The sequence below is a fragment of the Malaclemys terrapin genome, chromosome 2, assembly GCF_027887155.1.
Source record: "Malaclemys terrapin pileata isolate rMalTer1 chromosome 2, rMalTer1.hap1, whole genome shotgun sequence".
NCBI classification, from domain to species: Eukaryota; Metazoa; Chordata; order Testudines; family Emydidae; genus Malaclemys; species Malaclemys terrapin.
In genome coordinates this window covers 196,987,769-197,013,643 of record NC_071506.1, presented here as the reverse complement: position 1 = coordinate 197,013,643, position 25,875 = coordinate 196,987,769, and the positions used below count along the sequence as shown (strand labels likewise).

General features: G+C 52.4%; 1 pseudogene; it reads left to right on the top strand.

Moving 5' to 3' along the window:
- Window positions 1–11,579: 11,579 nt before the first annotated feature.
- Window positions 11,580–18,269, top strand: LOC128832152 (protein FAM200A-like; annotated as a pseudogene).
- Window positions 18,270–25,875: the final 7,606 nt, after the last annotated feature.

The following is a 25,875-nucleotide window of genomic DNA, read 5'->3' as shown; positions in this document are numbered from 1 at the left end:
GAGCTCCCCAGCCCCTCTGGCCTTTCCCCAGCCCTGCCTTATTCTAGGTACCCTGAGCTTCCCAGCAGCCAGGCCCCTCTCTCCCTGAACGCAGAGAGAGACTGTGTGTGCTTCTGCCTCACTGCTCTCTTATAAGGGTCAGCTGGCTCCTTATTAAGCCAGCTTCGGACTGATGGGGCATGGGCCCCAGCTGAGGCTGCTTTCCCCAATCAGCCTAGGCTTGCTGCTTTCCTAGCAGCAGCCTTCTCACAGTCTCAGCCCTCTCACAGGGCTCATTTCAAGCCCTTCAGGGCAGGAATGGGTGACCACCCCGCTACACACCCCCATCTCAAGATCCCCTCTGGGTTGTTCTACCTGCCCAGTTTTCCCCTCAGCTGGGCCCACAGGACATACCGTTTCTGCCGCAGATGCTCCAGCCTCCGGAAGGGTTTGAGTACCCACTGTAGCCTGCTTAGCTCCCAGGTGGGTTTCCCTTGCTGGTTGATTCTCCACCGTGGCCTGTCTTGCCCCCGCGTGGATTACCCTGTGGAGCTGTGGCCCCTCTGCCCCAGACACCCTCTCTTCTGGGCCCCTGGTCTTCACCACCCCCTGCTTTGGGATAGTCTCAGACCGAGCCCCATCCTCCGGCCTCCCCTCCTTCTCTGGGGGCAAGGCCGTCTTTCACAGCCACCCTTGTGGCACAGGAAGCACAGCCAATGCCTTCCTTTGGCCACCTCCGGGCTAGGCTTGGCCTTGTGAGTTCCAAGAGGGCACTCCCTCTTCTTGTGTCCCGGCTCCCCACAGGCCCAACAAGTTTGGAGCCCCCCTGTTAGCTTTACAGGGGGCACTCGAGTCTCTCCACCATGTCTCGGGCGGAGCCTCTTTGCTCCATCCCGATAGGGGCACTCCCTTTTCAAGTGTCCCTATCGCCCACAGGCAAAACAGTCTTTAGGCCCCGGCACTGGCCTCCTGCCCAAGGTGCCTGGTCCCCGTTGAGGTCCATGTTCCCTCCCCCGCAGCAGCTGAAGCAGCCTTGCTTGCTGCTCGGCGAGCTGGGCCACACAGGCTCTCCAATAATAGTCTGTCATGTCTCCAGTCTTGGATCTAGGCAATCGTCCGACAGTCCTTGCCCCAGCCCCTTGTTTCAGGGGTGGACCGCACGTGCCCCCATTCTCCACTACTTGTAGCAGTGCAGTGACTCACCCCTGCGGCACCTCCTGCTTGTTGGTGTCACTAGGCCTAAGTGAACCAAAGTTCTTCCATGTTTAACTCTAATCGACCTCAAAAGCTAGATGCATGGAATGTGTAAACAGCCAGTTATCAGTTACAACCCCCCGCACACTGGTACCAAGCGGTAATAATGAGGCCTGTATGTTTCTGACTGGAGAGGAGATAATAAATCAAGGGGAAACAGGACCAGATAACGGTTTAGAGGAGTGTTACTAACAAGTTAGACTTATAGCTGCCAGAATGATTTAATTGCTTGAATGTATAAACATGGCTTTTGTAGAAGAAGGGAGAGGGAATGGGGGAAGGAGAGGGGGAGAGAAGGGAGGAGGGAAAGGGGGGGTGCTTAGTTGTAAAATGTATAAAGAGAGAAAAACTGTTTATGCTGGTGTGCTTGATCTGAGACTTGCCTGTCTCCTTGCACCACTTTGAGATCTCAAATAAACTTTGTTTGCTTCTTCACCCTGGTGTGTTCATTGGCGCGAAGCACACCGGGCAATGAACCCCGCTGTTGCTGTCCTCGGGCCCTCTGTGCCGGCAACAGTCTTGGCGTCCCTGGGTGGGCTTCAGGCTGAAATTTAGCCTTGCCCGGACTCCTCTCGGAGGTCGACGGATTGCAGTGACGACCAATGCCCAGCGCGCACTGGTGACTTCATCGCGGGCCTCGGTGGAGACATGGTTTGGTCGACCCCAGAGGGTACAACGGTGCAACGTCCTCGAGTAGTGGGGAAGCAGCTGCGGGCGACGGTGGGGAACCGGTCCCGTGGATAGGGTGACGGTGCAGAACCGGACCCTTGATAAGGTAGGAACAGTCCAGTGGGGACTTTACCTGTTTTGACCTGGGGACGCCCAGTGTCTCCCTAGAGTATGGGGCAGGGACAGAGTACTGCAGGCAGGGCAAGGTGTACGCCCTTAGAATGCATTCTGGTGAACTGGAAAGTGTTTGGATCGGATCCGTTGATTAAAAGTAAACTGAAAAGATTCTGTACAGTAGACTGGCCTCAATATCAGCTAGAGGACCAGGAAAGGTGGCCACCGGAGGGATCACTTAATTATAATACGATCCTTCAATTGCTTCTGTTTTGTCAGCGAACGGGAAAATGGAATGAACATGTGTATGCACAGTTGTTTATGTTGTTAAGAGATAATAGGTCAGATCTTTTGCAAAGGTGTAATTTGACTCCGACAGGTTCGGTAGTAACTATTGTTAGTCCCCAGAACCCTCCCCCGGTTGTGATGGCAGAGTCGGTGTCCCCTTCGGCTCCAACACCCCCACCATATAAAGACAGGGTGCCTCAGGTCCCAGAAATTGTCCCCTTGGTGAGATTCTATCCATTGATTACTGAGACTCGGATAGCCCGTCCTGGATCAGAAAATCGCCAGGCCACTGCTATGCAGGTTTACACTCATGTGCCTTTTAATGCAGTGGACCTAGCAGCCTTTAAGGCACAGGCAGAGGAATTCTTTACAAATCCAAGCAAGTTTATCTCGGTCTTTGAGGGGTGTCTGGCTAGCCATAAGCCTGACTGGGATGACTGTAATGTCCTTATGCGGACCCTGCTATCTAAGGTGGAGCGTAATCAGGTCATGTCTAAGGCACGGGAGGAGGCACAGCAGAGACATGACCTGGATCCAAATCACGTCCCTGCTGCTGCAGTCCAAGTCCCTAGAGCAGACCCCGGTGGAATCCCAACGTGCCGGCAGATTTCACCCTTCTCACTGTATACAAGGAGCTCCTATTACATGGTCTCCGACACTCAGCTGTCCGACATAACAATTGGGCTAAGCCGTATGAGCTAGTACAGGAGCCAAAAGAGAGTCCGGTTGCTTTTCTGCAGCGTATTCGGGATACCATCAGGCAAACTACTAATGCCAATCCCGATGGTCAGGCAACTGAGGCAATTATAAAGGGTATCTTTACCAGCCCCGATATTAAAAGGAAACTGCAGAAAAAGGAAGATTTGATGGGCATGACAATGGCATAGATTCTGGAAACTGCAAACAGGGCTTACAGCCTTAGGGAGGGAGAAAAGGAAAAGAGGCAAGTAAAAATGATGGTTGCAGCAGTACAGGTTGGTGGCAGGGGAAAATTTCGGGAAGGTGGAAGAGGCCGGCGAATGAGAGGACGTGGACGTGGGCGCCCTGGCTCACAGGAAAGGCGCCTGGGTCACAACCAGTGTGCCATATGCTGAAAGGAGGGACATTGGAAAAATTAGTGCTCCGAAAGGGAAGGTACCCCTATGATGGCAGCGGAGGATCAAGAATAGGGGTGTCAGAGGAGACGGACTATCCTGCCCCCGGAACCCCGAGTAAAAATGCGGGTGGGAGATTCAGACATAGACTTTTTAATAGACTCTGGAGCTGCACGAACCGCTGTAAACCAACCCCTTCAGCTGCCCGTGGCAGATTCCCTCACTGTGGGGGGAGCCACAGGGAAAGGAACTAAGTGCCCAGTATATGCCCCAGCGGAATGTGCTTTGGGAAACAGAACTCTATCTCACAAACTGGTTTACCTCCCCGAATGTCCAACGCCACTATTAGGACGGGACCTGCTTTGTCACTTAGGTGCCACCCTGCATTTCACTCAAGATGAAATAAGCCTCACCTTACCCCCAGAGAATGCCTGGATAATGACCCTTGCAATTGAGCCCTCAGCCATGCGAGCCCCAGAGTGGAGCCAGTGGGAGGAGCGGGTTTTTCCTCTGGTATGGGCATCAGGGATCCCAGGAAAGGCAGCCCATCAAACCCTGTTACTGTTCAGCTCTTGCCATGAAAAGGTCCGGTGCGAATCAAGCAGTATCTGATCAAAAGGGAAGCCAGAGAGGGACTGCAGGAAACTATAGACCAGGTCCTAAAGTGCGGGGTACTTCGAGAATGCCAGTCAGCTTGGAACACTCCTATCTTGCCTGTACGAAAGCACAATGGCACATACTGGCTGGTCCAGGACCTGAGAGCGGTTAATGAGCGAGTTAAGACTCTGAATCCCCTCGTTCCAAACCCTTATACACTGTTGGCCTCTATAGGGGGGCAGTACACCCATTTTTCGGTCCTGGATTTAAAGGATGCTTTCTTCACGATTCCGGTCGACCCCCAAACTCAGGAGATTTTCTCCTTCGAGTGGGAGGACAAAAGAAGGGTGAAAAAGCAGCTTTGCTGGACAGTGCTGGCCCAGGGATTTAAAAATTCCCCCACCCTTTTCAGTCAGGCTCTGGCCAGAGACTTGGAGGAGTGGGACAACGAGGACAAAGTCCTCCTCCTGCAATATGTGGATGACTTGTTAATTGCTGCTGTGGGTCTAACCTCTTGCCTTAAAGCCACTGTGAGCCTCCTGAACTTTGTTGGACTCCAAAGATATCGAGTAGCACAGAGTAAGGCTCAGATTGCTCTCCCAGAAGTACACTACTTAGGATTTTACATAAGGCAGGGGGAACGTCAGCTGTCAAATGAAAGAAAGGAAGCCAAATTCCTATCCCAAGCAATCGTAAACGGCTCAGGGCATTTCTGGGTATGGCAGGCTTCTGCAGGATATGGATCCCAGAGTTTGGACTGTGGGGTAAACCCTTGTACGAATGTGTTAAGGGAGCGGATCACAACCCCTTTCACTGGTCCCCAGAAGCTGACAAGGCATTTAAGGTTTTAAAAAGGAAACTGATGGAAGCCCCAGCCCTGGGTCTGCCAGACCTCTCTAAGCCGTTTCAACTGTATGTGCATGAAAGGAAAGGGGTGGCCCTGGGAGTGCTTACTCAGTTATTAGGCACCTGGAAACGTCCTGTGGCATATTTCTCTAAACAACTGGATCAAGTTGCCAAGGGATGGCCGGCATGTTTGCGGGCAGTCGCAGCAACTGCCCTAGTGCTTGGGGAAGCTGAGAAACTGACACTGGGGGGAGTTGTGCAAGTGTATACCCCTCACATGGTTCAAGCCCTGCTGGATACTAAGGGTGGTCTCTGGCTTACACAGGCTCGGGTTGCTCAGTATCAGGCAAAGCTTGTAGAAAATCCTGAAGTTACCCTACAAACCTGTCCCTCCCTCAACCCAGCTACCTTGTTACCGGAGACAGAGGAGCAGGAACACGACTGTTTGGAGACCATAGATGCCCAATACTCCAGCCGCCCAGACTTAAAAGATCAAACCCTCCCGAATGCTGATTATGAGTGGTATACCGACGGCAGTAGTACAGTTGTAAACGGGCAAAGGAGGGCTGGCTATGCTGTTGTAAATCTCCACGAAACCGTGGAAGCAGAGGGTTTACCTGCTGGGACATCAGCCCAGCTGGCTGAATTGATAGCCTTAACCCGTGCACTTGAACTGTCAAAAGGGAAAAGAGTTAACATTTTTACTGATTCCAGATATGCCTTTGGAGTACTACACACCCATGCTGGCCTATGGAAACAGAGAGGAATGTTGACAGCTCAAAGCTCTCCGGTTAAGCACAGGCTTCAAATTCTCCGGCTTTTAGAAGCGGTACAGCTCCCCTCAGCGGTAGCAGTGGTACACTGCAAGGCTCATCAAAAGGAAGATCAAGATGTGGCTAGAGGTAATGCTAGGGCGGATAGGGAGGCCAAGCGAGCTGCTACCCTGGAACCACTGGAAGCTGAAAATGCCCATATGCATGCCCTCATCCCATCAGTAGGGAAGCTCCCGACCCCTCAGTACTCTGGCGAAGAAAGAAAACTAGCCGACAGGCTCGGTCTCCAGGAAAAAGAGGGGTGGTTCCACTCCCTGGAAGGAAAGATCCTACTACCAAAGGGTCTAATATGGCCAGTGCTACAGAAACTACATCAGTCCACTCACGTAGGGAGAGAGGCTCTCTCTCAGCTAATGGGTAAATATTTTTTAACCTCTGGACTCAGGCCTCTGGCCTCCCAGGTGCAGGCTGTATGTCTAGTCTGCCAAAAGAACAACCCCCGACCAGGAGTGTCAGTGCTGCCAGCCACTCTGGAGCCTACCCCAGGCCCGGGACTGGTTTGGCAAATAGATTTTACTGAGTTCCCCCGAACCCAAGGATTCAGATACCTCTTCATCTTGGTGGATCGATTCAGCAGATGGCCTGAGGCCTTCCCATGCCGTAACAACACTGCCAAAACGGTGGCTCTTAAATTTGTCAAGGAGATCATTCCTTGCTTCGGACTCCCCCAGTGGATGGAATCTGACAACGGAACACACTTCACATCCCAAGTCGTTCAAAATATCGGATGCCCTGCAGATTCCCTGGAAGCTCCACATGCCATGGCGACCGCAGGCCAGTGGGGTAGTAGAGCGTACAAATCAGACACTTAAGCGGCACCTCTCAAAAGTCTGCCAAGAGGCTTCCCTTAAGTGGTCTGATGCTTTGCCCCTTGTTTTGCTCTGCATCCGCGCTCTCCCAAAGGGCAGGTTAGGGCTCAGTCCCTTCGAGATTATGTTTGGAAGGGCATGGCCTATGAATGGTACACCGGTTCTGGCAGGGGAGTGGGAAATGGGGTGTGGCTTCTTATCTCAGTACATGTGCTCTCTGTCTGCTGTTCTCTGTTCTCTACACAGGTATACCAAAGATTTGCAGCCTCTCCCGCTGGATGCTCCGATCCACTCCTTGCAGCCAGGCGATTCCGTACTCGTTCGGACCTGGAAGGACGAGCCTCTCCAAGAGAAGTGGAAGGGACCCCACACCGTCCTGCTGGTCTCCCATACAGCAGCAAAGGTTGAGGGACACAAAAACTGGATTCATCACTCTCGTCTGAAAGCGGTGCCTGCTCCTGAACGGTGGACTGTCCACCCTGCAGAGAAGACTGCCAGCGACAATCTGGGACTTAAGCTGTTATTCAGACGACAATAGTGTCTGCTGGGAATGCCCTGTGATCTCTTTTGACAGTCGCAGCGCACTCCCCGCAAGAACTTTGAATATTGGTTGTGTTTATTTTCACAGGGCCAGCCTAACCTGGTGGCCTGGTCCCTTTTGTTTTTAATCTGCTGGCTATTGGTAATTGTTATTTTGTGGGAATTGTGATTGTTAGGCCCTAGGGTCACCTGCTCAGTATGAGTTCAGGTCCAGGGTCTGCTACAGTGGTGCTCTTTGCCATAGGGACACTCCTTTCATTGACTCCCATTTCCCCCCAAGCACATGCGGGATGGAAAGGAATCCCTACTAACTTAGAGACAAACACATATGTGTCCCTGAAGGTTTGCTGTGCCCAAGAGTTTAACCTCTCTAACTGCTGGGTATGCTCCCAAGTCCCGCACCACGCAGCAGGGTTACCCTGGAGGGTAGTTCCCCAGAATTGGTCAGATATCTGTTGGGGATGGTTCAGTAGGGGGAAAAATGCCTCTGGTACCCCCTTGTCGCAAAACTGTACCATTGAATCCCAGTATACATTAAGGGATGACCCCTGGAAGCCGCAGGCCAACTCAACGCATATCCCTTCCCCTATTAGGCTGCGGTCAGTGGCCCTCGGGTTGGTGTGCTATCAACAGTTCAAGTCCAGCAATCACACCTGGTTTGCTGGGAATAGCACCTGTCAGTATTATTTATCCCCTGACAGTGACGCTTCCATCCCTGTCTATGTTAACGGCAAATCTGACTCTACCGCCCGGTTCGGATCCTTTAATGACAGACAAACAGATAGGTGGAGTAGCGGTTATAATGGCTTGGTAGGGAATGGCCACTCCTTTTATATTTGCGGTACCTCTGCCTATAAGTGGCTACCGCATCGGTGGTATGGAAGCTGCTATTTAGGATATCTTGCCCCTCCCCTTCGTGTCCTCCCTAAATTGCCCCCTGGCTGCCCCAGGCAGCGTAGATGTTTGTATGCCACCCCAGAGCACATTAAAGGAGACAGGTTGGATATGATCTTTCTCCCATCCTATGGGGTGGGACGACTGGCTCAATTTTATCATAGGCTCTCTGTGTTTCTCACCAAGTATGCCAATGAGACCTTGGCCATAGAGAAAAGCCTTAACTCAGAGCTTTACCAGCTCCGGTTGCTGTCCCTGCAAAACAGATAGGCCTTAGATTATGTTTTAGCCTCCCAGGGCGGGGTGTGTGCCCTTATTGGGAGTGAATGTTGTACTTATGTCCCGGAAAACTCACAGGACATTAACAAGCACGTCCTGTCAGCCAAACAGGCTTTCGAGCAGTGGAAGGCCCAGGAAAGGGAACCCACGGTTTTCAATTCCCTTTGGAGTTGGTTGCCCAACCTGGGAGGACTGGGAAATGGCCTTGTGCGTCTCCTCCTCACTGTGTGGTACTGTGCCTGGTCATCCTCCTCCTGATCGCTTGTTTTAAATTGCTCCTCTGTAAGCTTTGTGCCACCCGTTCCCCAGAAGTCCCGGAATACCCTCTCATTGAGAACCCCAGCTCCATGGCACTCAATCGTATCTTGTCCACAGAATATGAGAAAACTCACCCAAAAGCTTGTTGAGTATTCTCAAAGGAGGGAGTTGTTGGTGTCACTAGGCCTAAGTGAACCAAAGTTCTTCCATGTTTAACTCTAATCGACCTCAAAAGCTAGATGCATGGGATGTGTAAACAGCCAGTTATCAGTTACAACCCCCCCTCACACTGGTACCAAGCGGTAATAATGAGGCCTGTATGTTTCTGACTGGAGAGGAGATAATAAATCAAGGGGAAACAGGACCAGATAACGGTTTAGAGGAGTGTTACTAACAAGTTAGACTTATAGCTGCCAGAATGATTTAATTGCTTGAATGTATAAACATGGCTTTTGTAGAAGGGAGAGGGAATGGGGGAAGGAAGGGGGGAGAGAAGAGAGGGGAGAAGGGGTGGGGGTGCTTAGTTGTAAAATGTATAGAGAAAAACTGTTTATGCTGGTGTGCTTGATCTGAGACTTGCCTGTCTCCTTGCACCACTTTGAGATCTCAAATAAACTTTGTTTGCTTCTCCACCCTGGTGTGTTCATTGGCGTGAAGCACACCGGGCAACGAACCCTGCTGTTGCTGTCCTCGGGCCCTCTGTGCCGGCAACATGCTGGTCTCAGGAATTAGCTCCTCCAGCCTCTGGAGCGCCCCCTGCAGGCTGGTGTCCCACTGCCGCTGGGCCCCTGTGTCCCTCCCTGGACTCTGGTGCCGTTATCTGGGGGCTGCCCCCTGGCAGTAACCTCTCACTCGCAGGGTCTCCCCTCCCCAGGGAACCCCCAACTCTCTAATCCCCACCTTGCCTCAGTCTGGGCTACTGCCAGTCATCACCAAGCTCCCGCTCCCCCACTGCAGTGTAAAAGCCACTCATCATAGGTAAGGGGTTTTGGATCTGCTGCCTTCCTCTGCCTCCCAGTATCTCTATGGGGCCTTGGACAAGGCCCTGCAGCCTGAGGAGTTGCCAGCCTGGAGCTCCCCAGCCCCTCTGGCCTTTCCCCAGCCCTGCCTTATTCTAGGTACCCTGAGCTTCCCAGCAGCCAGGCCCCTCTCTCCCTGAACGCAGAGAGAGACTGTGTGTGCTTCTGCCTCACTGCCCTCTTATAAGGGTCAGTTGGGCCCTTATTAAGCCAGCTTCGGCCTGATTGGGGTGTAGCCCCCAGCTGAGGCTGCTTTCCCCAATCAGCCTAGGCTTGCTGCTTTCCTAGCAGCAGCCCTCTCACAGTCTCAGCCCTCTCCCAGGGCTGATTTCAAGCCCTTCAGGGCAGGAGTGGGTGACCACTCCGCTACAGGACATTTGTAATTTTTGAGACTCAAAACCCACTTCCTATAATGTCAGAATTGGTGCCCTTTCTCCATGGATTACACTGTGGATCATCCTGACTTTGAAGGTATGTAAAAAAAAATCTCCATCAAGAACAAGCCAATTTATGAGAACATACAAAACTTTTCCTTAAGGAGAGTAGTCACAAGATAGGCACTTAGCACAATGATATCCTGGTCCATGATTTGATTCCAGAGAAATTCCTGAGACTCCATTTGGCATTCCTGACCTCTATTTTGAATAAGTAAGAGTCACTCCACCATTGGAAGCTGCAAGTCACACAATATTGCAAAAGTAGGGGTGGGGGTCTGGTAGGGGAGTAAGGAGGCGAGCGGCGAGCCAGCTGCAGGGTGAGGAGGGGAGCGAGCGGAGGGGTCTGGCTGCGAGCAGTGGAGTGAGGAGGTGAGCAGTGAGCCAGCAGCAAGCAGGGTTTCTCATGGCGGGTAAGGGGGGTGTCAGTGGCAGGGGAGGGAGGAGGTGAGCAGCGGGTGCAGGGGGATGCAGCAAGCCAGCAGCAGGTGTGGGGGGGTGAAGAGGTGGGCACATAGGTGGCAGGTGGAGCCCCCCTTAGGGAAGTCTAGCTCCCGACTCCACCCCTTGCGCCCCCCTCCTGGCAGCTGGAGCCCCAAAAGCCCCTGACACACTCTGTGGCTGGAGCCACAAGACCTCTGCCTGGAGAAGCCCTGAGTGCACCTGCCCCCCCTCGGCTGGCGAAGCCCTGGGCCAACCGAAGCCCCAAGACGCTCCCACCCCTGAGACTCACACCTCTGCCTGGAGAACCCCTGGGCTGGCTGAAGCCCGGAGCGCCCCCCTCCTCAACCAGCGGGTGCCAACCGTGGAATCCTGCAGGTGCTGACCCAGGGCGCTGCCCATCAGCCCTGACCACGTGACAGTGGTGCCCGCTCCATCCATCGCCCCCAGCTCTGGTGCCTCATCTCCCACCCCTCCATCCAGGTCTCAATTTGCCACGATTTGCTGTGAAAAGTGATATTTAAAAAGATACAAATATCACTTTCCACAGCAGAGTTAGCACCCCAATGCCACCCTTCCTTCAGAGCTGAGTGCCTGCCAGCAGCCACCCAGCTTGAGCCCTGACACCTCCTTCATTACAAATTAAGCACTGCCTCCATTGCCCCTAGTTCCTGCTGCCTCCCAAGCTCCCCACCCACCACTCCATCACCCATGGGCCCTGCTGCCTCCCACACATTGTCTCAATCTCCCTTCCACAGCCTCGAACCTCAGGCCTGCCCCACTCCTTGCCTCTTGTCCCTGGTGCTCCCCCAAACATGGCACCATGGGCGGTTGTCTACATCACCCACCCATAAGGCCCTGCTCAGTCCTGGTTAGATCCATCCACCCCTGCTCCCCCAAATATAGAAGACGAAATACTCCTATGCACCAGACCAAAGCACCCCAACAATCGCTGAGATGTAAAGTTTTAAAGTTGCCTTGTAAACACCATAAATTATAATGCAGACTCATTCCCTTCTACATATTGCTACAGTGCAGGCAGAGCTGAATTACATAGATGTGGTTTCCTTTCAAATCACAAAACATATTCACATTGTGTTTTTACATCTCCCACTACTGTAGCTCCGCAAGCAGCTATTGGTCAACCTCATCGTCGGCAAAAATCACTGTGTGGTTTTTGAGCAGGCTGAAACTGTTTGTGGCAGAAGGCAAAAGAATTAAAGACACACAAATGGATATCAGAAAGTATTTCAAATAATCAGTGCCCGTGAACATAAGCGTTCGCACGGGGTGTGCCACATGTGCCCGTACACACTCTAATGCAGGGCAGTCAGAGCTGTGGGGGACAGGGCTGCATGCTCCCTCGGGGCTGTGTGTATGGCTCCGCACTGAGCCAGACGCTGCTAGGAGCCTGAGGGGAGTTGGACAAGGGGCGGGGGAAGTCAGGGGACAGGGAGCAGGGTCGGTTGGGCCGGGGGGTGGGGCGCTCTCACCTCAGGGATCACCCAGGTCAAATATCGGGACACAGGGAGGGGCGTGGCGGGGGGCGGGGCAAAAAAAAAAAAAGGTGGCAGAGAAAAAAAAAAAAGGGATTGCACCAGCTGGGCAGCAGCCCAGACGCGACTGGCCAGGGGCTGGGCGCAGCATGCGTGCTGCTGGGTCCCCGCAACAGGCCCGGGCGGTTCGGGCCTGGGCACCGGAGCCGCAGCCGCCAAGCACCATGGCCACTTCCTCCCCCCGCGGCAGTGGGAGCTGTAGCAGCGGCTGCTCCCGAGTCCCGCTGCCCAGGGGGGGAGAAGAGCCGCAGCCTGGCCCCGTGGGCTGCCCCCCTACTCTCCCTACCGCCCGACTGAGTCCTGCCTGCTCGGGGCCAGGCCGGACTCTCACTCACGGCACCCCGCTCCCCCTGCGTCTCCAGGGCCTCCCTCCAGCACTTGTGGAGGGAGGAGGAATGGTGAGCCTGGGGAAGAGGCGGGGATTTGGGGAGGGAGCCAAGAGGCGGGGATTTGGGGGAAGTAGGGGGCGGAGTCAGGGCAGGTGATGGGCACGAGCACTTCCAGACTCTGGAATATTTCCTTGTTTGTCCAGTGTCCCGACCTAACATCGGTCGGGACGTGGGACAAACAAGCAAATATCGGGACAGTCCTGATAAAATCGGGACGTCTGGTCACCCTAGCTCCCCGCTCCCCAGTGTCCCTGCGTGCAGGGAGAGTCTCAGCAGAGGCAACGCTGCCTGCTGCCTCCCTCCCAGCGCTGACCTGGTTCCCAGCCCATTGGCCAGGAACCCCAGCCAATGGGAGCTGGGGGGGGGGGCGGTGCTAGAGCTCCCTGACTGCGCCTCCCCAGCGGGGGGGGGGGGAGGGAGCTGCTCCAGCTCCGCTTGATCAGCCTGCCCCGCCTCCTGGGGCTGAGCCGCCTGGGACCAGTGCAGGGGCCAGGTCATTCTCAGCCAGCATGGGGGGGGGGCGAGAGGGCTTGTCTGGGCCCCAGGCAAGGAGGTTATGAGGGGGGCAGGCCCCCTCCCACTCTGATTCCCCCACCAACCCCAGCTGTGACACTGGCTCAGCCCAGGCAAGGCAAATAGCCCCCGCCCAGCAGGCCGGTGAGTGTGGATGGGGGGCAGGCAGGCGGGGGCGCTGGGTCTCTAGGTATGGTGCTGGGCAGTGGGGGTCTGTGTGGGGTACTCCTGGGCCCCAGAGGGAATGAAAACAGCCCAGGTCCCCCTCCTGCAGCGTTCTTTGCTTCCCTGCAGAAAATGAAGGAGAAACAGGGGTGTGTGATTGGGAATGTTCATGGCATAGTTTGGGGGCATTACCCCACAAATAGAGGTGAGGGTTGGGGGGCCACATGGGATGCAAGGTCACGCCACTGGCCCCTCCCCCATTTCTATGAACACAGAGTTGCTGCAGCCCCATTGAAAAAAGAAGGTGCTGCTCAGCTTCCTGGACTTTGCAGCTGGACACCACCTTCTGCATCCTAGGGCTGGTTGAGCTCCCTTCTGTGTGCTGGGAGCCATCCTTCATTTTGTTCAACAGTGAGTTGTGGGGCGGGGCGGGGCAGGGCAGGGGAAAAGAGGCAGGGGGGAAAGAAGGGGGTGGGATGGGAAGGAGATGGAGTGGTGGGGAAGGGGCATGGGATGGGGAAGAGAAGGGGATAGGGGAAGTGGGGGCCCAGCATGCAGATCTCCTTGGCAGCAGCTGGGGCTCCCCTGTTAAGCAGGCCCCTCAAACCCTCACTCTGACCAACCCCACCTCCCCTGCATCTGTACCACCCTAATGAGCCCCCCTAGACACCCTCCCCACTGAGCCACAACCACCTACACCCAGACCCCCACCCAAATGAACCCCACCTCCCCTGCACCCAGACCCCCCCCCGCTAAGTTCCAACCACTTTCACTTGGTCCCCCCTGCAGACTCCCATTACCCCTGCACCTGGAATCTCCCTGTACATCCAGATCCCCCACTGAGCTGCCTGCACCCAGACTGCCCCACACAGAACCCTCTTACCTTCGCCCAGCCAATCACTGCCTCCCCAGCGCTACACATGACCTTTGTTGACTTACATCAGTCATAGCGCTCTTCCACCACTGCGCTCCACCTTGGTTGGCGCTCTCTGTGCCCGCCCTGTAAGTGCCATCACGCCATTGGTCAAGGGGATGTCCAGGGGGTGGGATTTGGTGGGGACTCTGTTCTGAGCTGCGGCGTGGTAAGGGGGCTGGGCCGGGCGGGTTGGATATGGGCCAGAAGGTCTTGGGGGCAGTCAGGGGATGGGGAGCGGTTGGATAGGCATGGGAGTCCTGGGGGTCTGTCTGGGAGCAGGGGTGTGGTTAAGGGTCGGGGCAGTCAGGGGACAGGTAGGGGGAGGATTCTAGGAAGGAAGTTACAGTGTGGGGGGTCTCAGGAGGGGGCAGGAGGGGACAAGCAGCAGGGGGGGTTGGGGATGCTGAGGGGGGCAGTCAGAGGCGGGAAGTAGGAGGGAGTGGATGGGGGCGGGGCTAGGGCAGGGCGGGGGTGGGGCTAGGGTGGGGTTCCCTGGGTGCACACCCTAATGAAATGTGCTACGCACGCCTGTGCCCATGAATGTGATACAGGGATGGTCCCACAGGAGCCACCTCCTGCTAAGAAAAGCAGAACATGAAAGGAAGAAAAATGAACATTTCAAGACCAGTGGGAAATGCAGTTTCTTGTGTTTCTGAAGCCATCTGATTCCATTTCTGAGCAAGTTACAGTGTGCGCTGTTTGTAAGAGAGAAATTCATCAAATCAAAATTTATGCAATGTAACATCACTATAGCCCTCATGCAAGGGTACTTGAAAAGAATTACCACATTGAGTTTCAGAGGCGCAAGCTGTTACATGATGCAAAAACCAAGTTTGAAAGACAACAGTGGCGGCTCAAAGATTTTTTCAATAAAGAGGATTAGATTCGAGTGGCTACTTTTAAAGTTGCACTACTTTTGGGGCAAGCCAGGAAACCATTCAGCGATGGAGAACTGAAAAAAATTGTTCTGACTGTAGAACCAGAAAGTAAGCTTTTCAGAGAGATACTACTGAGCAATGACACATTACAGAGGACCACAAGAGATCTGGAGAATTTTCTACAAAATGAAATAGCTGGAAAAGTCACAGCAAGCCCTTTCTATAGTCTGTGCTTGGATGAGAGCCTTGATGTCAAGATGAATCTGAAGGTAATCATATACGTTCGCTTTTTGGACTGTGATTGCCATTGTTTTTCTGAAGGTGTTTTATATCAGGTGAGCCTTAGACGTAGGCCTACTGGCAAATACATTTTTGAATGCGTTCAGGCGAGAATGCAGGAGTGCCATGTTAGCTTTGACAATCTCTGCGGTTTGATAGCTGATGGGGCAGCAGCTATGCAAAGTGCATGAGTAGGAGTGCTGAACTGCTTCCAAGAAAGGTGCACTCAAACTTCTTTTGTTTCACTGTTTTGCCCACCAAGAAGTACGGATGAGGTTAAATCCATAGTGAAAAAATGCATCAACGCTGTCAACACCAGCAGTGTCAATAAAGGGAAATTTACAGCTCTGTGTGAAGTGGTCTGTGAGACACAAGGGTGCTGCTGAATTACAAACCAGTCCACTGGCTTAGTTTTAATGACAGTGTACAGAGGCTGTTTGAGCTCTCGAAAGAACTTGTTGAGGTTCTGAATAAAGTTTCACCAAAATTGTCCAAAAACGACAAGATCCAGAAATACATGGTTGCCTGCTCTTTTTGAAAGAGTTTTTACCAAAGCTTGCTTCCTTGAACCTGAAGCTTCAGAAATCTCAGCTAACAATATTTAATATTGAAATAATTAATACATTTAGAATGACAATCACTGACATAGTCCAGCACCTACAAGAGGAACAGGACTTTTCAGTTTTTTAGGAGCTTAGTCAGTTTCTCAGCTGTCAGGATGAGAATGTGCAGCAAAAAGTTGGCTCAGCTGTAACCGAAAAACCTGAGTATCCTCGCGGAGGATCTTGAAAATCGTTTCAGTGAGGAAAACTTTTTCCATCAGTGCACCTTTGTGACTGACCCATTCAACAATTCTGGTTCAGCTTTGTTAGCCGCAAACAAACATTAAAAAAAGTATGTTAGATGGTGTGGCGGGTTTGGTACCTCGTCAACCCCTTCGATTCAAGGGGGGGGGGCGAGGCTAACCCCGCCTCCCTGCGTCTACGTCAGTTCTACTACTTCCCCAGTAGTCACGGCTGTATGGCCCAATGGCCAGAGTCCCTCTAAATGCTTTTCCTCTGGTGGGATAACATAGCCTAGCGGCCGGAGTCCCTATAGTGCGCTCCTAAAGCAGCCTGTCCCAATGGCCAGAGTCTCTCTAAACTCTCTTCCCCTGGTGGGATAGCGCGGCCTAGTGGACAGAGTCCCTATAGTGCACTTCTAAAGCAGCGGGGCCCAATGGCCAGAGTCTCTCTAAACTCTCTTCCCTCCAGGGGATAGCGCTGCCAGAGTCCATATAGTGTGCTCCTAAAGCAGCCTGTCCCAATGGCCAGAGTCTCTCTAAACTCTCTTCCCTCCGGGGGATAGCGCTGCCAGAGTCCCTATAGTGCGCTCCTAAAGCAGCCTGTTCCAATGGCCAGAGTCTCTCTAAACTCTCTTCCCCTGGTGGGATAGCGCGGCCTAGTGGACAGAGTCCCTATAGTGCACTTCTAAAGCAGTGGGGCCCAATGGCCAGAGTCTCTCTAAACTCTCTTCCCCTCGTAGGATAGTGCGGCACAGCAGCCAGAGTTTATCTATCTCCTTGAGGTAAAAGAGGGGTCGATGAACTATGTTGTCACCAAAAAAGGGGGGGGGTTAGAGACCCCCGGTAGGGGAACCCGGGCCCACCCGCCTTCACCGGGCTCTAACCCAGGGCCCTGTCAGTGACAGTGTGATCCACCACGGGTCAGCAGGGAATCCTACCGCAGAACGCTGCCCTCAGAGTAGTGGGAGATACCACTCCCTTCCTTTCCCTGGGTCACTTCCTACCAGTTCTCCAAACATAGCAGTCCCTGTGGCATCAGGGTCTCCAGGTTCTTTGGCACCTGGCGCTCCCTGGGGTTCCAACAGCTGCCGGCCTCCGGTCCCGGTCCCTGGCTCCTCAGCTCTCTCCAGTAAGGGTCGCAACTGCTCCTGGGCTGGAGCCTCCGCTGGGTATCCTCCTTCCTCAGCCGCCAGCCTTGACTGAGCAGCTGCTCTGCAGGCTTTTACACTTGACTCCCGGTTGGAGCATACCCAGCAGAGCCTCAGGGACGTGGCTTCTTCTGCCAGCAGCGAAGGGTTAACCCTCTCAGTCTCAGTGTGGGGCCAGTCCACCCCGTCACAGATGGACACTGAGCTAGAGGACACGTGTTTCAAGTGTTTGGTCGAACTACTTCGTAGGTTGAATCATGGCGAGCATACAAGAAGCACTACAATTAGCAAAGGGTCCGAAGTCACAACACGCATCACAAGCATCCATACAGGAGGGAACTCAGAGGAGAAGACAATCAGAACAGGAAGCAGCAAGACTACAGATGACACAAATGCACCGACCGATGGACAAGCTAGCAGATCACACCATGGATGAGATATTGGAGAATCTGGATCCAGAAGCAGTAGATGCAGCTCAGACCACCGCAGAAGATCCAAGTTACGAGACGGGCCAGATGGAGGTAAAGACCTGTTGCAAAGGACCCATGATCGTCTAGCGAATCTCCCAACCAAAGATAATAGGTCACTTGAAAGAGCTATAAAGGATCTTCAAAATGATATGCTGGCAATCAAAGCAACAATGGCAATTACGAGTTATTAACACTACAACTTTTGAGCTGATAGGATTATTGCAGAGGAAGGTTCCTCCTGCTGTTCCAGTAAGCTTGCCATCCATTGCAACAGACACACATTCTCTAATCCTCCAATGCCCGCATCAACAGTTCCATCAGCACCCATGATTCAGCCCATAGGCACCAACTTCTCCTCTAAACACTTCTGTAAGCATTGGTCCTGCAAAGGAATCTTTCCCAACCAGGCAAAATCCTTTTATTTAAACTCCTTTAATAAATAGATTTTAAAAAAAAAGGACAGATTAGCTTCCTTTGACCCTTTGGATTTAAGGAATCTCAAATTACTCATTCTGAAAATGTGCAAAGATTCAAGAATGAAAACATATTTCTGTCAGCCTGCTGTTACAGTACAGGAGTTCTGGAGTAACGTGTACCTGTTTGAGGACACCTACAAGTCCCTTGCTAAAGTTGCTTTGCTTTTCTTGTCCCTGTTTTCTACTACTGTGTTTGTGACAGAGCATTCAGTGCACTTCATTTCCTGAAAAACAAGTACCAAAACCACCTCACTGATGCCAACCTCGAAGCTTCTCTTCTAATGTCACAGGAGATCCGAGATCCTGCAGACTTTCCTTTCAAAAAGCTGCTGAGATTTTGCAAGTAATCTGATCCACACAATGGATGTGGTAAAACCCAGAACTTTTATCATCATACTGTATTTCTAACATACAAAATAATAAGATTGTTTGTTGTTAATATTATTATTACTGGATTGGATTGATTTTTTTTGTCTGTTTCTGAAATTTAAAAAATGGAACAATTTGCAGATATGTTTTTTCATTATTATTTGGACTTCTATTATGTGAAAGCATTTTTAAATTTACTTCAGGATTGTTGTACAGACAACCACTTTTATCAAAGAAGTAAAAGAAACAATCATAAAAAAGACAAGAATGTGCAAAGCACCTTATTTGTGCTTCTATTCTGTTAGGTCATAAGAACATAAGAATGGCCATACTGGGTCAGACCAAGGTCCATCTAGCCCAATATCCTGTTTTCCAACAGGAGCCAATGCCAAGTGCCCCGGAGGGACAGAACAGGTAGCAAGACTACAGGTAATCATCAAGCGGCAAACAGAGCCTAGGGACACCATCCCTGCCCATTCTGGCTAATAGCCATTGATGGACCTATCCTCTATGAATGTATCTAGTTCTTCTTCTAGTGATTGCTCCTGTGTATTCCACAGTAGGTTTGCGTGCTTACCACGTGCACCGGTGCTGGAAGCTTTTCCCTTAGCAGTACCCATACTGGGAGAGCACTGCGGCGACCCCTGGAGTGGCGCCTGTATATCATGCTATAAGGGGAGCCACAGGCTCCCCCCACCCTCAGTTCCTTCTTGCTGCCAGTGAAGGTAGTCGAAACTTTGTGCTCCAGCTCTGCTGCAGCTCTTCTTCTCGACCTTAGTGGTACCTTTCATGGATCGTTCTTCAGTTGTTAGAGTGGGCTTGGGCCATGCCCCGTGCCCCAGGCTTCAAGTCGTGCGACTCTTGTCGCCGTTCTATGCCCAGGAGCAACCCTCACGCTGAGTGTCTTCGCTGCCTGGGTGAGACTCACATTAGCAACCGTTGCAAGATCTGCAGGTCATTCAAGCCAAGGACTAAGAAGGAGAAAGACTTTAGACTTTGAGCTCTCCTGATGGAGTCGGCGCTGGCCCCAATGCCGGTACACAGATCGGACTCGGCGCCAGCCGCCACATCGTCGGTACGTAGCAAGGCCCCTTCGACCAGTTGGCACTGCTCTCCCTCCAGAAAGCAAGGGAAGGGCCCGGCCTCGCAACGCCGCCGCAATAAGGATAAGGGGGAGGCTGGTCCCACTCTGGGCAGCCCTCGGTCCCCCCCCGGGCTCAAGACCTCCAACTATTGCGTGGAGCGGAGCAGCCTGGTACCGTCGGCCCAGGCATCCCCACCGGTACGGATGCCGTCGACGCCAGAGGCGGTGCAGGCTGTGAAGGACATCATGTCCCTGCCTGTCCCGAGCTCACAACTGGGTACGGGCCACAGGTCTCGAGGCAAGCCTCCTTTGGGTGCCCACCAGACCTCTCCGGCCAGCCGCAGTTCCCGCTCCAAGGATCGCTGCCCACACCGCTCGGCGCGCAGCGGCCGCTCTTCTGGCAGCTCCCGGCCACCCTCGACACTGGCCGGACTGTCTGAGCTGCCGTCAGGACAGGAGTTACGGGGACCCTCTACGTCGCCTGCCAGCTAGCGTAGGCACCAAGAGAGGCACTGGGAATGCTCACCTGCGAGGCGTGGGTACCGGAGCCACTCTCGACGGGACAGACGTCGTCGTTCCCGTTCCAGCTCCCCCTTGACTAGACATCACGACAGAGGCTCCCCCCGGGGCACCTCGGCGTCAGGGCACCGGACTTCGTGTCGCCATCACGGGTACTGAAGCAGTTTGTCATGTGGGTACCGGTCATCAATGTCGAGGTCCAGGTCCCGAAGGAGATGACATCACAGGCACCGTTCCTACCGCTCCCAGGGCACCCAGCATTCTTCGGCGACCTCGGCCTCAGCACCCGTCCACCCATCCTCGGTCCATGCCATTCTGCCGGGACACATACTGTCATCGGGCACTCAGCCGGGCCAATGGCAGGGGACCCAGTGGCAAGGACAGTGGTGCCAATGGGCACCATGGCCACCAGTGTCAGCCAGATGGGGGCCCGTTCGGTCGCCGGAGCGTCCCAGGCTCCATTGGCTTCGTCCAGCCGCCCACGGGACAAGTCGGTGGGTCACGAGTTGGCAGACCCGCGCCCAGACTCTGATCTGGGACTCGACGCCCCGGCACTGGCCGAGGCGCCAGGCTCCCTGCGGGCCCTCTCCCCGGCACCGGACGACACCATAGCAGCGCCTCCGCCATTGGTCCCACAGAAGGACTTCAAGGCGCACCAAGACCTGCTAAAGCAGGTGGCATCCAACCTCCAGCTGCAGGCTGAGGAGATGGAGGGTCCATCTGATTCCCTCTTTAACGTCCTGTCTCCCTCAGCACCAAGCCGCGTGGCCCTGCCTCTGCACCAGGGTATTGCCAACATCTCGAACTCCCTGTGGCAAACTCCTGCCCCCAATCTCCATAAGGCTGAGAGGAAGTACTTTGTGCCGGCGAAGGACCATGAATACCTTTATTTCCACCCAGCACCCAATTCGCTCGTGGTGGAATCAGTAAACCACAGAGAGCGTCAGGGCCAGCCTGCGCCCACCCCCAAAAACAAAGACACCAGGAGACTGGACTCCTTTGGCAGAAAATTCTATTCGTCAGCTACTTTCCAGCTTCAGTTAGCCAACCACCAGGCCTTACTGAGCAGGTATGACTTTAACTTGTGGGAGTCTCTGCCTAAGTTTGAGCCCCTCCTCCTGGACCGGGACAGGAAGGACTTCAAGTCTCTGGTGGAAGAGGGGTCAGCGGCGGCTAACGCAGCCCTGCAAGTTGCGTCGGATGCTGCTGACACGGCGGCCCACTCAATGGCTTCCGCGATCTCCATGTGCAGGGCGTCATGGCTCCTGTTGTCGGGACTGTCAACGGAGGCCCAATCCCTGATGCAGGATCTCCTGTTTGATGGCAAGGCACTCTTTGTGGACCAGACGGACGTCAGGCTGCATGGGATGAAAGATTCCCGCACCACCTTGCAGACCTTGGGCCTCTACGTCCCTCCGGCTATGGACAAGGCCAAATCGCTTCCGGCGGTTCAACCTGCGAGGAGCAGATATGAGCCCCCATATTAAAGACCCAGAGACCAGAAGTGTCGGTCTCAGCGGCAGTCCCGCTCTGCCCCGCAGCCTGAACTCTCTAAAGGCAAGAGGCAGGGAAAGAGACGGTTTTGACTATTTGCAAGGGAGTGTAGGAGCTGGATTTTATAATGTACTATGAGAATTAATGTATGATTTGATTTCATCCTGTCAGCCACTCTTTTTGAATAGCAAAAAGGAATGACAGACCAAAACAATCCTTATGACTGATTATGGTCACCCTTTTGTTTTAGGATAAGTTATAACGTCTACTATGGTTTCCTATATGTATTACAAATTAGGCACTCTAGTTAAATATACATTTCTTTGTTTTAAGGTTTTAGTAAGTAAGAGACATGATTCTCTATTGGGTCTATGTTAAGTAGATTAGAGGAACATTGAAGGCCTGGGTCTCAATGTAAATTGTCTTGGTTATTGATGGTAAAACTTAGCAAGGTTTAATTTGCAATGCCATTTTGCTCAATATAAAATACTACTGTTTGTATTCTCAATCTGTTTATGTGAATGAGGAATGTATGCATCAGGAAAAGATAAGGTGTGAAGGCCATTGTTTTAGCCAGAGGACGTGTCTTCGGATTCTGGGACACATGGCAGCGTGCACTTACGTGGTCCGCCATGCCAGACTCCGTATGAGGCCCCTCCAGATATGGCTGGCCTTCCAATTTTCCCAAGCTCGGGGTGGTCTGGACAAAGTGCTCACGGTTCCATCCCCAATACTGGTTTCCCTTCTATGGTGGTCCTGCCTGAGCAATATGCTGCGAGGGGTTCCCTTGAGGGAGGCCAACCCGTCCACAGCCCTGACGTCCGATGCTTCGGACCTCAGCTGGGGAGCCCACATAGGAGACGTGCAAACCCAGGAAACGTGGTCGACCCTGGACTTGTTCCTGCACATAAATGTCAAGGAACTCAGGGCGATACGATTGGCAGCACTGGTATAGGCCCCTCCTACGCCTCTTGGCGGCCCCCCCAGAGGGTGCTGCCAGTGTCTCCTCCATCCCAATCTGGCCGCGCTGCACCTGACAGCGTGGCTGCTCCATGGTTGAATGAGGAGAACAGGTGTTCGGAGCAGGTTAAAGCAAGTCCTCCTGGAAAGCAGGAAGCCATCCACGCATTGGACGTACGTGGTGAAGTGGTCCAGATTCGCCAGGTGGGCGAGTGAGCGGGGAGTCTCCCCCTCCGCCGCACCTCTCCAGTTTGTCCTGGACTACCTTTTATCCCTTAGGGCCCAGGGTCTGGCACCTGCCTCAGTTGGGGGGGAACCTCACAGCCATATCGGCCTTTCACCCACCGGGGCAATCAGTCTTCTCCCACTCGATGACCTTCCGTTTCCTGAAGGGCCTTGACCATTCATTCCTCTATGCTAGGCCCCCCGTGCCGCAAAGGGACCTCAACCTGGTTTTGTCCCATCTAATGGGGCCCCCCTTCTAACCCCTGGCAACGTATTCCTGTCGCACCTTTCGTGGAAGGTGGCCTTCCTCGTGGCGATCACATCAGCCCGAAGTGTCTCGGAACTCAGGGCCTTCACCTCAGAACCCCCCTATACGATTTTCCATAGGGATAAAGTCCAGTTCCGCCCACACCCGGCGTTCCTCCCGAAGGTGGTCTCTGCCTTCCATATGGAGCAGAGCATCTTTCTCCCCGTGCTCTGTCCTAAGCCCCACTCCTCTAATGAGGTACGCCACCTCCACACACTCGATGTGTATAGGGTGTGGCTTTTTATCTGGATCGGACTAAGCCGTTCCGGAAATCCTCCCAACTCTTTATTGCCTTGGCCAAGCGGGCAAAGGGGCAGCCTATCTCCACCCAGCGGCTCTCCCGCTGGATCACCTCATGCATACGCACGTGCTATGACCTGACAGGGATACCCCCGCCACCGATCATCAGGGCATACTCTATGAAGGCTCAAGCCTCATCAGCTGCCTACATCGCCCATGTCCCCATCCTGGACATCTGTAGGGCGGCCACATGGGCCACAGTTCACACATTTACTTCGCATTACGCGATCATCTCCCAGTCTAGGGATGACGCCGGGTTCAGCAGGGCAGTACTTCATCCTGAACTATTGTGAACTCCTACCCACCTCCAACAGATATTGCTTGGAATCACCTACTGTGGAATACACAGGAGCAATCACTTGAAGAAGAAAGGACAGTTACCTGTTCTGTAACTGGCGTTCTTCGAGATGTGTTGCTCCTGTCTATTCCACACCCCACCCTCCTTCCCCTGTCGGAGTTGTCCAGCAAGAAGGAGCCCGGGGCTCCCCCTATAGCGCAATATACAGGCGCCACTCCAGGGGTCGCTGCAGAGCTCCCCCAGTACGGGTACTGCTAAGGGAAAAACTTCCGGCACCGGTACACATGGCAAGCACGCACACCTACTGTGGAATAGACAAGAGCAACACATATCGAAGAATGCCAGTTAAGGAACAGATAACTGTCCTTTCTTTTTTGAACCCTATAAATAAATAAATAAATAAATAAATAATGGAGATATCCTATCTCCTAGAACTGGAAGGGACCTTGAAAGGTCATCGAGTCCAGCCCCCTGCCTTCACTAGCAGGACCAAGTACTGATTTTGCCCCAGATTCCCAAGTGGCCCCCTCAAGGATTGAACTCACAACCCTGGGTTTAGCAGGCCAATGCTCAAACCACTGAGCTATCCCTCCCCCCCCTGTTATAGTCTTAGCCTAATAGCATCACCAGATAAAGAAACAGATCTTAACATGGTTAAAGAAAACTTAGTCCGATAAGCAGTTTCTTGCCGAAAGAATGCTATCAATAGTTGTGGTTGTGAAATCCTCATTTCTTTATTGTTTTATCTTTATGGTCCCCACTTCTCTATTGTTTGTTTGTATGATCTCTGTCTGGTTCTTTGACTGTTTCTGTCTGTTACATAATTAATTTTGCTAGGTGTAAATTAAGGTGGTGGGGTATAACTAGGTTAGAGAATTTTGTTACAATATGTTAGGATTGGTTAGTAAAATTTTAGCAAAATGATTGGTTAAGGTATAACTAAGCAGGACTCAAGTTTCACTATATAAGATGACCAAGGAGACCAGCAGAAAAGAACTGAAGAATAAGAAGGAAAGACCTGGAGGAAGCAGAACTCACCTCTAAGACACAGCCTAAGATCAAAGCTGCTAAGAATCCTCTGCATGACCGTGACCTGCAGCAACCAGAATCTAAACAAGACTGACCTTGCCAGGCCAACAGGGAAAGTCCACCTGCCTGATCAGGATTGGTGAACATAGCACTGTATGATTAGCATGTGTATTCTGCTTGATAATTGTTAATAAATAGAGAATAAAGATATTACTCTGTAAGGCTTTTTCACTGGTAAAAGGTTCTGCAAACTCACAGAAGGTTACACCCTGAGCCCTAGGAATTGGGTAAGAGTGGGTGTCTAAATTAAGCGGGTTATGCCCTAAGCCCTAGGAACTGGATAAAGGTGGGTGCCCCTAGAGTGTGCAAGTAACAGAGAATTTTGTGCGGGTAACACTGGGTCCAGTTTTGTTCAATAACTTCATCAATGATTTTGATAATGGCAAAGAAAGTACACTTAAAGTTTGCAGATAATACCAGGCTGGGAGGGGTTGCAAGTGCTTTGAAGGATAGGATTAAAATTCAAAATGATCTGGACAAACTGGAGAAATGGTCTGAGGAAAATAGGATGAAATTCAATAAGAACAAATGTAAAATACTCCACTTAGGAAGGAACAATCAGTCGTACACATACAAAATGGGAAATGACTGCCGAGGAAGGAGTACTGCAGAAAAGGATCTGGGAGTCATAGTGGATCACAAGCTAAATGAGAGTCAACAGTGTACCATGGTTTCAAAAAAAGCAATCATCATTCTGGAATGTATTAGGAGTGTTGTAGCAAGACAAGAAATAATTCTTCTGCTCTACTCTGTGCTGATCAGGCTTCAACTTGAGTATTGCCTCCAGTTCTGGGCACCACATTTCAGGAAAGATGTGAACAAATTAGGGAAACTCCAGAAAAGAGCAACAAAAATGATTAAAAGTCTAGAAAACATGACCTATGAGGGAAGATTGAAACACTTGGGTTTGTTTAGTCTGGAGAAGCAAAGACTGAGGGAGGCATGATAACAGTTTTCAAGTACATAAAAGGTTGTTATGAGGAAGAGGGAGGTAAATTGTTCTCCTTAACCTCTGAGGATAGGACAAGAAGCAATGGACTTAAATTGCAGCAAGGGCAGTTAAGGTCCGACATGAGGAAAAACTTCCAGTCAGGGTAGTTAAGCACTGGAATAAATTGCCTAAAGAGATTGTGGAATCTCCATCATTGGAAATTTTTAAGAGGAGGTTACACAGTGGCTCTCAAACTTTTTTACTGGTGACCCCTTTCATATAGCAAGTCTCTGAGTGCCACTCATTATAAATTAAAAACACTTTTTTATATGTTGAACAACATTATAAATGCTGGAGGAAAAGTGGGGTTTAGGGTG